This window comes from Urocitellus parryii, chromosome X, assembly GCF_045843805.1.
Source record: "Urocitellus parryii isolate mUroPar1 chromosome X, mUroPar1.hap1, whole genome shotgun sequence".
Lineage (NCBI taxonomy): Eukaryota > Metazoa > Chordata > Mammalia > Rodentia > Sciuridae > Urocitellus > Urocitellus parryii.
In genome coordinates, this window is record NC_135547.1 from 59674338 (window position 1) to 59692907 (window position 18570).

At 36.0% G+C, this 18570-nt stretch overlaps 1 pseudogene; it reads left to right on the forward strand.

The window, feature by feature from the left end:
• Positions 1-13617: 13617 nt before the first annotated feature.
• On the forward strand, positions 13618-17734 carry LOC113175667 (transmembrane protein 230 pseudogene; annotated as a pseudogene).
• Positions 17735-18570: the final 836 nt, after the last annotated feature.

An 18570-nucleotide genomic window follows, 5' to 3' on the forward strand; every position in this document is an offset into this window, starting at 1 on the left:
TACACCAAAGTTTATAATAACTCTATTTATAATCACCTCAAGTTGGAAATGTCTATCAACTGATGAATGGATAAATAAACTAAGGTATTTCCATACAACAAGATAACTATTTTTTTTTTGTGATGACTTGTCTTTCATTAAGACCTGCTCCCAACCCTTTCTCAGGCTCCCCTAAAGACTCCACAGGCCCTAGCATGTGAGTACCATGGCTTAGAGGCATGTTTTCCAAATGCTAAAAGTCTTGCCATATCAGAATCATTTATTTTGTCTAACAAAATGCCCATGGACTGAACTCCTAGAATGGCATTAACTATACCTCTACTACTGCCTCCCCAACCTCAGGCAACAGAGGAGGAAGCAAAACTATACCAAATGGGGAGTGCACAAAATCTAGCACAGAACTTTATCTTGGAGCTAAGTGCCAGGTCTGCCATAGTGAGCACCTGGTACAAACCGAACTCTCCATGGCCAGGCCCTGAACTCATAGACCGAGACTCTAGACCTGCCCCAGTGTCAGGTGGAGACCTATGTGTTGGTTAGCCAGATTCAACTTTCAGCCTGCATATTGCCAGTATTTCAATGAACCTGGCACAAACCCCAAACACACACATATACATACACACAGGACTGCACACTGATCCTGTGGGCGAGACTCAGATGCTACTCAGCTTAGTGTTATAGCCTTGGTGGCCAAGGGAGTATCTCTACAAACTATTCCCTAACCTGGGATAGTACAGCTATCTTCCGGCCAGGGTTGGCTGAAGGAGCCTCTAGATCTGCCCCCAGACCAGGAAGAGACTTGTGCCCCAGTGCAACAGACTCATGTTTCAGCCTGTATCACTGCTGGTTGTGGTATGGGCCTCAGCGTCCCCTTGAGAATGTGCAGACTTTTGTAGCTATGAGACTCTGGCATGAATCAATTTAGTATCAGTCTGTATGGCAAAGACCCCATTCATTGAAGGGTAGGCCAAGGTAGTAAGCACAAACTTTTCTCTGGAACTGAGTGTTGGACTGGGAAAACCTAACACTGGGCAGATCCTAATAACTTTACTCTCTAGGCCTGCCTATAGGCAGAGCCTCTGGAATAACTCTAGTGCAAGAAGAAGACATGTGGCCCTAATATATCGGACTTCCATTCTAGTCAGCATCACTCATGACTGGTTGTAGCCATCTTGGGCCACTGTTCCCTCTCAGGAATAGGCAGCCAATAGATGTGTGTATCTTTGTCCTACCCAGTGCTGTAGGTGGGCTGACTGCTCAGGGTGTGATTTGGCTCTCTGGTATCAGTATGTACATGTTGGCACAGAAGCCTGGCACTGGTTCATCCTTGATAAAACTGCTCAGGGCAAGGTAGAATTTTGCAATGCCTGACCAGAAGCCAGTGACTATTTAGAAGGTATCTAGGCCCACCTCAACTCCAGGGAGAAAATTGTGGGGATAGATTATCTTTTTAGGTACTTTGATTCATTCTCAGCAACATACTAACTGTATCTTTGGGGAAAACCTGGGCTTGGATTTCCCTCTAGTGGTAAGATAGTGACAACACACCAATAGCAGATTGTAGGCAAACCTGGACCTGAGCACCATCCAGTGTGAAAGTACTGGAAGTGAATACTCAGAGAAAATGAGGAGCCTACATAAAATTACAGAAAAGACAGGCATTTAAAAAAGCCATATAACAAAGACTGAAATAAATGCCTAATCCTTCAATGTGCATATTTCATCATACATTAAGCATCAAGAACTTTCAGAGAACCATGACTTCACTCATTAGGCACCAACATAAGTCTCCAGAAACTGACCAGATAGTTACCAGTATGAATAATCTCTCCAACACAGAATTTAAAACAGCTGTCTTTTTAAAATTTTTATTGTTGGTTGTTCAAAACATTACATAGTTCTTGACATATCATATTTCACACTTTGATTCAAGTGGGTTATGAACTCCCATTTTTACCCCATATACAGATTGCAGGATCACATCGGTTACACATCCACTGATTTACATATTGCCATACTAGTGTCTGTTGTATTCTGCTACCTTTCCTATCCTCTACTATCCCCCCTCCCCTCCCCTCCCTCCCGTCTTAAGGAAAATCAACAAACTTCAAGAAAACACAAGAGAAATGATCCAATACTCTGACAAAGAAAATTAACAGAAAGATGGAAGCCATTAAAAAATGTTAAACAAAAATTACTTGACCTGAAAATACACTAAGCAAAATTAAAAACATGATAGAAAGTATCAATTGCCAAGAAGGTCTTACAGAAGAAAGAATTAGTGTTCTCAAGACATGTTTTTTGAAAATACAGTTAGAGAAGGAAAATAAAATAATAAAAATAAAATAAAAATGCAGAGGAATGAAGAAAGGTTACAGAGCTTTGAGGACAGCATTAAAAGAACATATATTTGGATTATTAGGGTTCAAAGTTCTTGAGAATGCCAAAGGGGTAGAAATCTTGATTAAACTGATAATAATTGTAAAACTTTCCAAACCTAAAGAGGGATACAAATGATGAGGATGGGAAGGTCAAAGGTAATCAGCCAAATTTAAATTAACTAAGCCTACCCCCAAGGCACATTAAAAGTAAGCTGTCAACATGAAACAAAGAGAAGATCCTCAGGGCTGTAGGGAAAAGAAGTAGGGTGGCCCCATTGAACTGTCTGCAGTGTTCTCAGCAATGTCCTTATAGGAGAGAATGACATGAGATTTTCACAGTACTGAAGGAAAACTGCCAACCAAGCATACTGTACCCAGTAATACCATCCTTTACAAGTAAAGAAGAGATAAAGATATTTTCAGGCAAACAGAACTGAGAGTATTTGTTACCACCAGGGCTATCCTACAAGAAATGCTAAAGGAAGTTTTTCAAACTGAAAGATATGTTGATGAGTAAAAAGAAAATATCAGAAGATCTAATGCTCACTGGTAAGACTATTCAATTTCAGAATGCTCAAATATTGCAAACCATTCATTTCTTTACTATGAAGAATTAAAAGAAAACAATTAAAATAACTGCATTAACAAATGAAGAGAGACAATATATAAACATGTACAATAAAACATTTAAAATTCAAACTGTGGGAAGGAATAGAGGGCATGTGTAAACTTTTTCATGAATATATTCTATTTCTTTTGCTTCTTTTGTTATTATTTCAGTCATGATGAATTGCTAACATTTAAAAATATAGTGTTATAATCAAAAGATGTTTATGTAATCCTCAAAGTGACCACAAAGCAAAAATGTATAATAGATGTACCAAAAATAATAAACAAGAAATAAAAACTTCTAGAGTAAGTCATTTAAGCACAAAGGGAGGCACTGAAAGAGGAAGAAGGAACAAAGGAAGGAAGGAAGGGGGCAATAAATAAAATTCTATAATAAAATTAGTAAAAAGTTACAAAATGATGGTGGTAAGACTTTATCTATCAATAAATGTCATAAATGTAAATGGATTAAATTTCCCAATTTAAAGATATAGAGTGATGGAATAGATAAAAAAATAAGAACCAAGTGTAAACTGTTTATAAGAAATTCATTTTACCTCTAAGGACACACATTTGACTGGAAGTGAAGAAAAGAATAGGAACATTTCATGTAAAAGTAAAACCAAAAGAAAGCAGGAGTAACCCTATATATACCAATTAAAATATACCTTAAATCAAAAGCAGTAAAAAGAAGACAAGGAAGTTCCTTATATAATGGTGAAGTGGTAATTCAACAAGAGGAAATAACAATTCTAAATATATAAACATCCTATATGTATATATAAAGCAAATATTTTTAAATCTAAAGGGATATATAGACTTCAGTACAATAATAGTAGGGGGACTTTTAACATCCTACATTCAGCAATGGACAGGTCATCCAGACAGCAAATCAACAAAGAAACAGCAAAGTTAAATTACATACTAGACCAAATGGAATTATAAACATCTATCTAACTAGCATTTTAATCAATAGCTGTAAAATGCTTATTCTTCTCATTAGCACATGGGTAGACCATATGGTAGGAATATTATCTATGATAGATCATATGGTAGGCCACAAAACAAGACTCAATCAATTTTTAAAAATTCAAATCATGGAATATGATTTGACCACATTGAAATAAAATAAGAAATAAATAATTTTAAAATTTGGAAAAATCTAAAATACATTAAAAAGTCTAAAATTTGGTCTTGAATAACCAATGAAATAAGGAAGAAATCAAGAATAAAATTTTTAAATTTCTTGAAACCAAAGAACATTGCAAACATAGCATGCCAAAACCTATAGGATACTGTAGTGGCACCCCCTCCTCCATAGAAAATCTTAATTAAGCTTCCAGAGACCCTCACCATAATTGTTCTTAGACTGTCAGCAAGAATTTCTGTAAGAGAGTTGTGTGTGTGTGTGGGGGGGGGGTATGTTTGCAGAAGCAGAGTGCAATAAGAAAGACTAACTCAAGGCCTTCACAGAGGTATTTCCATTTCAAAGGACAATACTTAGATCCTAGGGAAAGTCCTTTACAATTCAAAAGATGAGAGAAAATGGTGAATTAGGTCCAGGGAAAACAGCTGGTGGGAAAAGTAGAGGGGAACTCTCCCTCTCATAGGCACTGATTCAGAGACCATCCTTGGGGTTATTGTTGTAAAACCTGACCTGAGTTGGTTGCCCAGAACAATAGGAAAAAAACCCTACTTTTATGTGGACTTCTGCAGATTGTGAACCTCTGAGCTCCCCCCACCTACACACTGGGTATAAAGTTCTAAAACTTTCTGAACTCAGGGTTCAGAGGGATTGATTGACTGTGGTGAACACCCACCCACCCCCTGCTGGACCTGGCTGTAGCCAATAAATCTGCTAATTTCTCCATATCCAGCCTCATCTGTCCTACAACAGAACAACAAACCCAGTACTAAGAAAGGTGGTTTATAACAATTCTGCATCTACAACAAACAAGTAGAATGATTTCAAATAACCAATTTCCTGCTTCAAGAAACTGGAAAAAAAGTGGAGAGGTGTCAATTGTTTCAAATACATCCTGTAAGACCAGCATTACCCTTATACTAAAACCAGACAAGGACAAAACAAGAAACAAAAACTGTAGGAAAATATCCTTAATGAACATAGACATAAAATTCTCAACAAAATACTAATAAACCAAATCCAACAGCTCATTGAAAAGATTATTCACCATTATCATGAGAATTCATCCCAGGGGTGCAAGGATAGTTCAACTTATATAAGTCAGTAAATGTATATACATCAATAGAATGAAGGACACAACAAATGATCACCTCAATAGATGGAGAAAAGGCATTTGATAAAATTCAACATCAATTTATGGTAAAAATACTGAACAAGTAAGATATAAAAAGAATCTGCCTCAACATGAAAAAAGGCATTTATAGTATGCTAACAGCTAATGTAATAAGAAATTGGAAAAACTGAAAGTTTTCTACAATCTAGAACAAAAAAAATTGTGTCCACTTTTGCCACTTTTACTCACCATAGAATGTGTTTAAATATTGAAATCATACAAGGTATATTCTCTGAGTATAATGGAATGAAACTAGAAATCCTTAATAGAAAATAATGGAAAAATTCACAAATATATACAAATACAGAATAACACATCCTTAAAAAACTAATGAGTCAAAAAATGATATTACAAGTAAAATTAGAAAATACTTTGAAATAAATAAAGATGAAAACCAAATAAAACCCATGGGATACAGTAAAAAGAGTGTTCAGAGAGAAATTTATAGTCATAAATGCTTAAATTAGAAAAGAAGAATTATTCTAAATTAATAACATAAATTTATACCTTAAGTAACTGAAAAAGGAAAGCAAGTTAAGTACCATAAGGAAAAAAAAAAACAATGATTAGAGTGAAAATAAAATAGAGAATAAAAAACGTAATGGAGAGAATCAAAGAAACAAAAAATAGGTTATTTGAAAAGATAACAAAATTCATAAATCTTTGACTAGACTTGTCAAGAAAAAATGAGAGAAGATTCAAATTACTAAAATCAAAATTGAAACTGGAAATATGACTGTAGAATATACAGGGGGAAAAGGGGATTTTAATGGAAGATTATCAACAATTGTTTACCAACTAATAAGGTAACCTAAAACGGGTAAATTCCTAATGAGACATAAACTAACAAAACTAACTTGATAAAAATTGGACTATGAGTTCTGACCTTGAGTTTGAATCAGTAAGCAAAAGCCTCCAACAAAGTAAATCTAAGGACCAGATGGTTTTATTGGTGAGTTTTACTGAACACTTAAAAAAGAATATAAATCCTTCTAAAACTCTCCCAAAGAATAGAAAAGTAATATCTCATAACCCAGTCTCTGAGTCCAGCACTACCCTTATATGAAAGCAAAGACATCTGAAGAAAATTATAAACCAATACTCCCTATAAATATAGGTCCTAAAAATATTAGTAAAGCAAATACAGTAGCATATTAATAGGCTTACCTAATAACATTTTACTAGGCCTCACCTTTTAAAAGTTCCACCAACTCAGCACTGACACAGCAGAAACTAGGCTTCTATCATAGGAACCATTGGGGAAAATGCTCAAATCATAGCAGTGGTTCAACATGCAAAAATCAACCAATGTAATACATCATATTAGTAGAATAAAGAGAAAAACAACTCATAATTATCTCTATTAATGCAATTTTTTTAAAATCCAACATACTTTCATGATTAAAAAAGCACTCAGGGGGCTGGGGATGTGGCTCAAGTGATAGCATGCTCGCCTAGCATGCATGAGGCACTGGGTTCGATTCTCAGCACCACAAAAAAATAAAATAAAGATATTGTGTCCACCTAAAACTAAAAAAAATAAATAAATATTTATTTTAAAAAGCACTCAGAATAAGAGAAATATTCTCAACAGTATAAAAGAGTATTTATACATAACCCACAACTCATATTCAGTGTAGAAAGACTGTACCTTTCCCCCCTATGTTCAGGAACAAGGCAAAGATGTTTTTATCATTGCTATTCAGTATTGCACTAGAAATGCTCTTTTATTATTCTGTGGTATGGGGGATTGAATTCGGTGGCACTCTATCACTGAGATACGTACCCATCCCTTTTTATTTATTTATTTTTTTATTTTGAGATAGGATCTTGCTAAGTTACCAGGCTGGCTGCAAACATGTGGTTCTCCTGCATTAGCCTTCCAAGTAGCTGGGATTATGGGTATGCACTACCATGCTCAGCTAACATTTAACTGGAAATTCTAGCCAGAGAAATTTAGCAAGGAAAAGAAATAAAAGGCATGAAAATAGGAAAGGAAAAAGTGAAATTATCTTTAAACACAAATGACATGATCCTAGTAAATCGCAAAATATATTACAAAAAAGAAACAGCTAGGGATGATAAATGAATTAAGTTTCAAGGTACAAGATCAACATGTAAAGATCAATTATATTCCTATGAACTGACCATACTTAATATGAAAGGAATATTATAAAATGATTCCATTTCCAGTAGCATAGAAAAGAATAAAATATTTAGGAATAAATTAAATCAAGAAAGTGCATGCTTTGAACAAGGAAAACAACATGATGATAGAAGAACTAAATAAATTGAAAGGCATCCAGTATTCATGAATTGGAAGGCTTATTATTGTCAAGATGGCAATACTACTGATGCAATCTATAGATTCAATGCAATCTGTATTGAAATCACATCTTTTTTTTAAGAAATGGAAAAGCTTATCTTAAAATTCATATGAAACTGAAAATGACCTGAATGCTCAAAGTAATCTTAAAAAAAGTTGGAAGACACAATTTCTGGTTTCAAAACTTAATACAAAGCTACCAACAATCAAAAGAGTGTAATGCTTAAATACATACACACACACACACACACACACACACACACACAGATGAAACAGAATTAAATCTTAAAAAAAATCTTTACATCTGTAGTCAAATGATTTTCTACAAGGGTGAGATACGTACATACAGATGATTGAAAGTAAAACTGGATGTATTTGAATATGGTTGATTGATTGTACTGATATCAGTTTCACAGTTTTGACTTTGTGCTATGTTATGTAAGAAAATGCCATTCTGAGAAACTGGGGGAAGTATATACAGTACCTTTCTGTACTATTTTGGCAATTCTCGTGAATATATTATTTAAAAATTAAAAAAAAGATTTTTAAAATAAAACAGGAATTAGGGGTACTGAGCAGAGTACTTGGCTATGTAGGTAGTGAGTGTGAGCAGATGTGACCAGGAGCAGAATGTTGAAATATGAGTGGGACATACATTGTTGGTGGCACTGCAAATTAGTGCAACCCCTCTGGAAAGCAGTATGGAGATGTCTCAATAAACTAAGAATGGAACCATCATATGATCCAGTTTTACCACTCTTTGATATATAGCTGAAAGACCTAAAATGAGCACACTATAGTGACACAGCCACATCAGTATTTATAACAGCATAATTCACAATAGCCAAGCTACGGAAGCAACTCAGATGCCCTTCAACTAATTAATTAATGAAGAAAATGTCCCACTTCAATCTAATGTATGAAATATGATATGTCAAGAGCTTTGTAATGTTGTGAACAACCGATTAAAAAATTAAATAAAATAAAAAAAGAAAATGTAGTATATATACACAATGTAATATTATTCAGCAATAAAAAAAGAATCAAAGTATGACATTTGGTGGTAAATGGATGGAAATAGAGACTATCATGCTAAGTGAAATAAGCCAGATTCAGAAAGCCAAAAGTTGAATATTCTCTCTGATATGCAGAAACTAGTCTAAAATAAGGGGGGAGGGGAAGAGGGGATTCCATTAAAAATAGAAGAAAGATTGGTAGACTAGATGAAGGGGACTGAGAGGGAGAGAGAAGGGACATGATAAAGGAAGAATAGAGGAATGAATCTGACCTAACTTTCACATGTATATATATATATATATATACATATATATATATATATATATATATATATATATATGGATATATCACAGTGCATCTGACCATCATGTATATACAAAAGACACTAATTGTTAAAAAGACTAAATGGAAATACAGAAAGATCAGTGTAGTAGAGAGAGGGACACAGGGGGAGGGAGGAGGGAAGGGAAGGGGGAGCACTGGGGACTGGATTGGAACAAATCATATTTCATACTTTTAAAATTATGTCAAAATAAATCCTAATGTTATATATAACTAAACAGGACCACTAAAAAGAAAAAAAAAAAGAAATATGAGTGGATTACCAAGAGTATCAGTACAAAGGCAGCAGTGGCATCAGTGTCTGCTGGGGCTGGGGCTCAGCCATAGTGCACTTGCCTAGCACGTATGGGGCACTGGGTTCAATTCTCAGTACTGCATATAAATAAATAAAATAAAGGTCTATCAACACTAAAAAAAATATTTTTTTTTTAAAAAAGAGAGCAGTGGCTGTAACTCTATGAGTCAGACTTTGGTGCAGAGTGAGATATTTATCTATGTGCAGGACAACACTAGTGGCAGTCTTCTGCCTGCTATTGAAGTTTGAATGATGTAAGGAGGATAAATTGCTACAAGACTAAATCAATGAACATTATGAGTTTTGGCCAGAAATAAGGTTCAGATTGTGGTGTTCAGTTCTAAGTAGCATAAGGATACTATTGAGAGTGGGGGCAAGGAGGGGCCACTGAAACTACATAAATTAGCCTGCCCTCAACAAATCATTCATCTGTGACACAAAGGAATGTACCATCTGTACTTTTTTGATGCCTCAAATTAAAAAAAAAATTCCTGAGTGGAGTTGACTAGGCTGTGAGTTGTACTTCTGCTCCTAAGTATACCTGGCTAGACATGAAGTTAAACGTGATTAAAGTTTGACTTTCCCAGAAAAATGAGAAATTATATCCCATCTGATTCAAATATATGATATGTCAAGATCATTGTACTGTCATGTGTTACTAATTGAAACAAATAAAAAAAGTTTGACTTTCCCAGTGTCCTCCATGCTTTGAACTCTGAAATCCTTATCTCTCAGTAGTGAATGAGACACTCTGTTCTTCATCTCAAAAATGCAAATATAGTCACAAAGACACTCTGCTCATACTAAATAGAATGTCACTGATTACAAGTCCATGTAGGCAAAGTGGGGACACTTATAGAATTTCCAATGAAGATTATTGTCTCTTATGGGTTGAATGTTTGTGTCCCCTCCAAATTTCATGTTGACAATTCCCAATGCAAGAGTACTAAGAGTTGGGGTCTTTAAGAGGTGATTAGGCCACAAGGGCTCAGCCTTCATGGATAGAATTAGTGCTGTATGAAAGGGCTCAAGAGAACTAGTTGGTTCTTCTTTTGTCCTTCTACTCTTCACTTATGTGAGAGTACAAGAAAAGGGATCTCACAAGACACTAAATGCTGTTGTCTTGATCTTGGACCTCACAATATCCCAAACTGTATGAAATAAATTTCTATTTCTTTATAAACTCCCAACCTAAGGCATTTTTGTTATAGCATCAGACACAGACTGAGACAGAAATTGGTACTGAAAAGTAGGGTATTGCTATAACAAATTCCTGAAAGTATGGAAGTAGCTTTGAAACTAGGTAATGGGTAGAGACTTAAAGAGTTTGGAGGTACATGCTAGAAAAGCCTACATTGCTATAAATGGGGCAGTAAGAGTATTTCTTGTGAAGGATCAGATAGCTGTGACTCATTTGGGCCCAAGCTCCAGAGAGCATAAGTGTTTAGGCTTGGCAGCATCCACATGATATAATCATGCAGTGTGCACAATCTGTGGAGGTATGGTTATCTCATCCTAGTTTCAAAGAATGTCCTGGAGAGCCTTGGGACTTAGACAAAGATTTCCCAGTGGAGCAGGACTGCTGCAGAAAGACTCCACTATGGAAATGCCCAGTGGAGCCATAGGGTCAGGACCACTACAGAGAGTCTCCACTAGGGAAATGCTCAGCAGAGCTGAGGGTCAAGACCACTTCAGAGAGTTCCCATAAGTGCAATGCCTAGTGGAGTTGTAGTGGATGGACTACCTAGCAAAATCCCATACCTGTGGAGCTACTAGCATGGAACACCAGCCTGGGAGAGCTTCCGGTATCTGATTCCAACACATGAAAAGTGTTCATGCGCTGGACCCAGCAAAATCATTGATATAGGCCCACCTGGAGCCATGTGTACCCAACCCCTGTCCTGTGTGTCCAGAAGGCAGGACATGAAGTTAGTCTCAAGCTTCAAGATTTAATATTTACCTTGTTGGTTTTGGGTCTTACTTGGGACCCATTGTCCCTTTCTTCTCACCTATGTCTCCCTTATGTTTTTCCCACTATTGTATTTTGGAAACACCTAACTTGTTTGATTCTACAGACTCAACAGTGAGAAAAAATTTGCCTCAGGATGAATCACACCTTAAGCCTCATACATAAATGATTTAATTAATATTTAGATTATACTTCAGACTTTGACTTCAAAGTTGATGCTGGAATGAATTGAGACTTTTTGGGATATTGGCACTGAATGAATGCTTTTTGTGAGAAATGAATTTGGAGGGAGCCAAGGGAATAATGCTATGGTTTGTATATTTATGTCCTCTCCAAAACTTATTAAAACTTGATTCCTAATGCAATAATATTAAGAGGTGGAACCTTTAGTGCCTTATAAAAGGGTTCAAGGAGACTAGCTAGGTCCCTTTTTGCCCTTCCATTCTTCCCCTAGGTGAGGATGCAGCAAAACGGCCCTTACCAGAAACTGAATGCCAGTAGCTTGATCTTGGACTTTCTAGACTATAGAACAGTAAGAAATAAATTTCTGTTCTTTATAAATTTTGTTATAGCAGCATAAATAGACTGAGACACTTTCCCTTTGGCTATTCTTAATTTCAATCTATGGGGTAATTCCTAGAAGACTTAATAAAAAATGTTACAATTGCACAGTAAGTGCTCCTTCAGGAGCTGATGAAATGAAGCTTGGCATGAAAGCACATGTTTAATTCCAGTCCTTAGACAAGTAGAAAGTCAATATCAGTAAGCTTCTAGAAGACAGAAATAATTTAAATTAAACCTGGTTCATCAGAGAGTAAGCTTATGTTTATTAAAATGTCAAGCTACAAGTGCAGAAAATAGAAATTACAGGCATCATGTGTTATACCTAATTGGTTTTTGGTTTGTTTGGCAATTCACTGACAGTAAATCACAAGAAAGAAAACACTTTCCCACAATCAGAGCTTATTGAGTGTGAAACACAGCCAAGAGGCCCAGCTCTTCCTCATCCCACCTAATACTGAGGTAATTGGCACAGCTGAATAGTTGGAAGAGGATGGGAACAGGGAAAAGTAGCCAAAAAAATCTACTAATCACTCTGCAGATTCCATCAGGATGATTGCCTCTGAGCTGCTTGGGATGCTTCCCCTGCAGAACACACCTCCATGTGGACCACAAAACATTCCAAACACGCTGTGTGCTTTATACTCTCCACCAGATTAGCTCTGCAAGTACACATCTGTGGGCTGTGAGTATTGTAAAGGTACGGCGAAACGTCGGAGGGAGAGACCACCCAAGAGATTGACTCCATGCAATTGGCAAAAGGGGATATTTATTGGGATCCATTCCAGCACGCTGGGACTCTGTGCTCACTCAAGAAGGGAGAGCAGCCCAGAGCCCCGAGCAGAGGTTCAAACCGAGCTTAAGTACACTTTTTGGGGAGGGCGGGAAGCTTTGCATACATCAGAACAAATCATCATGAGGCACGGGAAAATTGAACAACAACTCTGAAACGTGATTGGCACAATCATTGGCGGGAACAGGTGGGGCGGGGGTGATTGGTCATTCCTAAGCGGGTTACACATTCAAACTGATTGGTTTGGGCCCTGTGACAAACTGCACAGGGCCCTAGGCTAAATGGCCAGTAGGGTGTTGTCTTAACTATCTCAGGAATCTGGGTGTAACAGAGGAATTTAATAATACCAAATCTTTTACATTCAAGCTTTCCAGCTTAGAAAATTTACCCTTTCAGTATAAGTGTGCAGTACAGTCAGCCAGCTGACTTTGCAAGATTGGGAGAAGGCACACTAACTTGAGCATTTCAGGGCACCATCCTAGGGGAAACAAATGTGAAGATCTTGACTCAGATTGGCTTTGCTGGATTGAGAAAAGGAATCAACAAAATGATAAGGCAATCTAGGAAATGGGAGAAATATTTGCAAATTATGTATCTGATAAGAAGTGTCTTAGTTCATTTTGTGTTACTATAACAAAATGTCTGAAGATGGGAATTTTATAAAGAGTTAGAGCAAGACATCTTCTTGGGTCTGATGTAGACCTCATGGCAGATGGCACCAAAATGGCAGGAGCACATGTGGAAGAGTTTACATGGAAATCAGAGACTGGGGACAGGCTAGGATCACTCTTTTCATAGCAATCTGCTTTCATGTGAATTAATCCACTCCTACCAGACCTGACCCACTCTCATAAGACAGCATGTATTAGTCTAAATAATAAAACACTAGAGGCTGGATAACTTCTAAAGAAAATAAGTTTATTTAGCTTAAAATTCTGGAGGATCAAGGGCATGGTATTGATATTGTCTTGGTTCTGGTGAGGGCCTCATGACAGATAGCGTCACAATGGTAAAAACTTGTGAAAGAGGGAAAGGTCATATGGTAAGACAGAAAGCCAGTTATATACTGGGGACTTTCTGGAGCCTCATAAGAAGTATCTTAATCCATCCCAAGGGCATGATTCCAGTGAGCTAAGGATCTCCCACTATGCCTCATATCTTAAAGGTCCCACTACCTCTTAACATTGTGACTGATGAGCAAGCTTCCAATATATATGCCCTTGGGGAAGAAATCTCCAACCAACCCATGGCACAGCATTAATCAATGCATGAGGGTGGAGCCCCTATGACATAATTACCTTTTACTATGCCCCACTTCTTAAGGTGCCCACCATCTCAACACTGCCATACTGGGAACCAAGCTTCCAGCACATGAAACTCTGGGAGACAAACCATAATAGATGTTAATATTCAAACCATAAGGATCTCATACACCTCACTAGCAAATAACAATCATCATCATCATAATAATCCTATTTATGAAACTATCTAGACTTGAATAGATAGTTTGCTGAGAAAGTCACATATATGGCCAACAGGCACATAAAAAGTTTCTTAACATCATTAATCATCAGGAAAATTCAAATCACAACCACAACATATATCCACAAACCTGTTAGGGTGGTTATTAATCAAAAGTCAAAAGATGACAGGTATTGGTCAGAATGTAGAAGGAACTCTTATAAATTAATTATCAGAGAGAATGGAATTTTTTGAAGCCATATAATCCAATAATCCCGCTACTCATTGTATATTGTATTTTATCCAAAGGGAATAAAATCTCTATTTTGAAGAGATAGCTGCCTTCCCTTATTTTTCCAGTATTATTTACAAAAGCCAAGGCATGGAATCAACTTAATTGTACATCAACAGAAGAACGGTTAGAGAAAATCTCTCTCTCTCTCTCTCTCTCTCTCTCTCTCTCTCTCTCTCTCTCTCTCATACACACATACACACACACACACACACACACACACACACACAGTGGGATATTTATTCAGGCTGGGAAGAGATGGAAAATGTGCTATTTGCAACAACATGGATGAACCTAGAAGACATTATGCTAATTGAAATCAGCTAGTCATAGAAAGATAAGTACTATATGATCCCAATTATATATGAAATTTTAAAAGTTGAACTCATAATGTGCAGAATCATAGTTTTCAGGGTGAGGAGTGAAGAGAATGGGTAGATGTTAGTTGAAGGACAAAAACTTACAGTTTTAAGAAGAATAAGTTCTGGAGGCCAGTTCTGGAGAGTAATATTCAGCATGGTAACAATAGTTAATAATGATCATACACTTCAAGTTTTCTAAAAGTGAAGATCGTAAATATTCTCAACCAAAAAGCAACCACCTGAGATAATAATATATTAATAGTTTGGTTGTAGCGATCACTTCACATTACATACATTTCACATTACATACATAGTAGAAGGTAATTATGTCATGAAGCTCCACCCTCATTTATATATATAAATCACATAAGAAACTTTGAATTTATATAAATTTTATCTGTCCATTTTATTCAAAAATTATATCCCATCTGATTCAAATGTATGATACATCAAAAAAATAACAGTATGCCATACATTTCCATGTGTTATAAACTTCAATAAATCAGTGTATCAGTGTACACTTCATAATGTTATGAATAAATACACTTGTGGAAATATTTTTTAAAAGCTGAAAAACATGTCTCAGTTGTGAAAAATATATTTTCTATTATGTGATATTTCATATTAATAAAATATTCTTAGAAAGCAGGAAGTTTTTAATATTTCTTTTTTTCAGTGAAACCACTTTTATTTTTATATTTTCCACATAACTAATTTCATGTCAACTACAAAAATCATGAAATGAAGAACTGATCATGAACTGCAAACCCCAAATCACTGGAGTGACAAACAGGCTTCCCCACTGTTATAAGTAACCAGGATATCATAAGTTCATATTTAAGTATTAAACACATCATATATTGAGAAATAATAAATATAGTATAGCAGAGGGGAAATTACCAGCACAAAGAGCCTGACATATATTTTTAAGACAGATGAAATTTCTAAACACAGTTTTAGGTATTAAAGAGTACACAGAGTTATACCTTAGTATGCACTTCTCTGTACAAAAATATAGTCTAAATAAGTTACATTTCAGGCTATACAATTAGATATCACTTACCAGTCAATTCATTGAATATTTAATAATATACAGATACATCTTAATCCAGGTATATCATTTATATTTCAAACACATAAATCTCTCTATATTTCTTTCTTTAAAACTTACACATTGAAATTACAAAAAGCTAAATACTTGTGCAAGATATCTGAACAATTAACCCTGTTGAGTACTTTTTTGAGTACTTTTATGCTGTGTGTGTGTGTGTGTATTATTTATCTAAGACAAACAATGGGTTTGTGGTTAATAACTTTGCTTATGAAATCATCAAACAAATCTAAAACTACAAATATGTAACGTTAATGTAAGTGAAAACTTCACTCATGTTTATTCCAATTTTCCTGTTGTGCTGAGCCTTGTTAGGTACGAAACACTCTAAAATATTATTGGTGGAAGAAATACAGTGTATGGCTCTTTCTTGGGAAGAGGGAAATGTTACAGAAGAAATTTACTTTTCAATAAATGGCAAATATGTATGCCTCAATCTGTAGCATATTCTGCTGCTTCCCAGCTTGTCATACTGACAGAAAATAAAAACTTGATAAGACTCTAGAAAATATATTGGTTTAACAGCATACTGCATCCCCCACTAGGTCCAAGAAAAGTGCCTCATTAATGTCAGCACCATAGTACTGTACTTTCATTTTTCAGGAATAAAGAGATCTCACAGTAGAGTGTATCTGGTAGCTGAAATCCCTACTCAAATATATTTCTCATGCTGTTATGACAATAGGCAATTAACTGCAATACAGTCTGCCCCAGATTTTACTATTTCTCAAGAAATTGCTTCAAAATATTCTATAATACTGCTAATTCTGGAAATTTTCCACTCACAGTTTCTAATGATTCTTTATAGAATCATACACTTTTATAAAGGTTTCTCTCTAGGATACATTTAATCACTTTTGTCTATCACAACTAAACCTGGTAATAATAAACCTGGTACTTCATATTTGCTTTGTGATTCTATAGAAAATTCACAAGATCTAGCCTTTGGCATTTGAATACTAAATTAGTTTTATTTGAGAGGAGGAGGCTATTGTTCTTGGCAACTATTCTTAAGACAAGCTGAAAACAGAACTCTGTTCTGGACAGTAAAGCAAATTATTAGTACTATTATTGACATCCTACTTTTAATGGATATTGCAATACAATAGCACATAGGAATGTTTTATTTTTCTTATGCTTATTTTTGCAGGAGGGCCAAACCAGAACATACTGTTTTAGTGTTTTGTCAACAAAATAATTATTTAAAACTTTTATAGTAGAATTGCATATTTTAGGAGTATCAGTAAGGCTGGCTATGCCATGCAGCCTGGGACCTCTAGGCCACCAGTTGTGGGCAAGTTCCCTGCAAGAAGGCAGCTTGGTAGAAGGCTCTGGTAATACATACCTGAGGCAGGGTGGGAGCAACACGCCCTCTTTGTCAGGAGCCAGGGCTATTGCCTGAAGCAAGCACAGCATAGTTCTCCGTTTGAAATGGTTGGCTGCTTTCCAGAAACTAGTTTTGTTTGATTTTGGTCTAAATTTGCAACAGTTCTTCTCCATGTGGAAAATGACTGGAGATGGGCAGGAAAATAGTACTATAGTTGTGTCAGGGTAACCTAGCTACTGGAATCCCCAGTAGTAAAGTAAAATACTCAAGGCTCTCCAGCACAGACAATGGCTATATTGACCTTCAGTTTAAGAAAAACCTCCTAAGATTCCTTACAAGGTCATTGCACTTGCCACTGTGCTGTTTTTGATTGGTGCCTTTCCCATTATTTCAGGCTCTGTCCTGCTGTCAGGCTACATCAGCAAAGTGGGGTCAGACCAAGCAGTTCCTGTCCTGATCATTGGCATTCTGGTGTTCCTGCCAGGATTTTACCATCAAAATATGGCCCACTATGTATCCAAAGGCTACAAGAGTTACTATTGTGATGTCATTCCAAACTTTGATGATTAGCACTCACTTAAGCACTGAGAAGGGTCACAATGAGACTGTACCCACCTTTAAGATTTTGAGCAGAAACTAGGGGCTAAAGACTGAGGAATCCTGCATTTTTCAGATGTTTAACAAAACAATAGCTAGAGTTTATGGGGCCATTCCAAGAATGTTCACTGAGCTTAATTAGCTGATCAGGACATGATGTTTTTCATCTCCTGTCCCTGGCAAAAGCTCAACAAGTTTTCCCACATGAATATATATCATGGAGGAATAGCAATGTTACTAATTAGGAATGCAGGAAGTTTGCTGTAGTATAAAGTGTTACCACTACTTCCCTCTTTACATTGAGAATTTCTTTTAAATAGTCTTCATCGTCAATTTGATTTTTATACCAAATGGAAGAGTGTGGTATGTCTAATTTCTTATTACTAAGTAATTTATTTTTAAGATATCAAAATATTTTAACCCTTGCACTTAACTCTATCTTCATGTTCTGATGGAAGACCTCAGGACAATTGGTGAGCTCCATATGTGATATTTTTTACTTGGTTTCTTAGTGACATGAACTGGGATTTTTTTTAATCCACAGAGTAAGTTTTCAAAGTGTAAACACTTTTCTTTGACAACCAGCTTGATCTTGGCCAGCTCTGGTCTAATTTCCCAATAGGTTGGCCTGAATATAATTTGAGTCATTTCTATCCTTTGTATATCAAGATGTTCTGTGTAGCATGCTGTTAAAGACTGGACTTTTGGCTGTTCCATATGAAAAATGAAGATAAGTAGTTACTAAAAAAGGGAAAAATTGTATATTTTATACAAAAATAGGTTCATAATTAAACTTCCAAATTTGTATA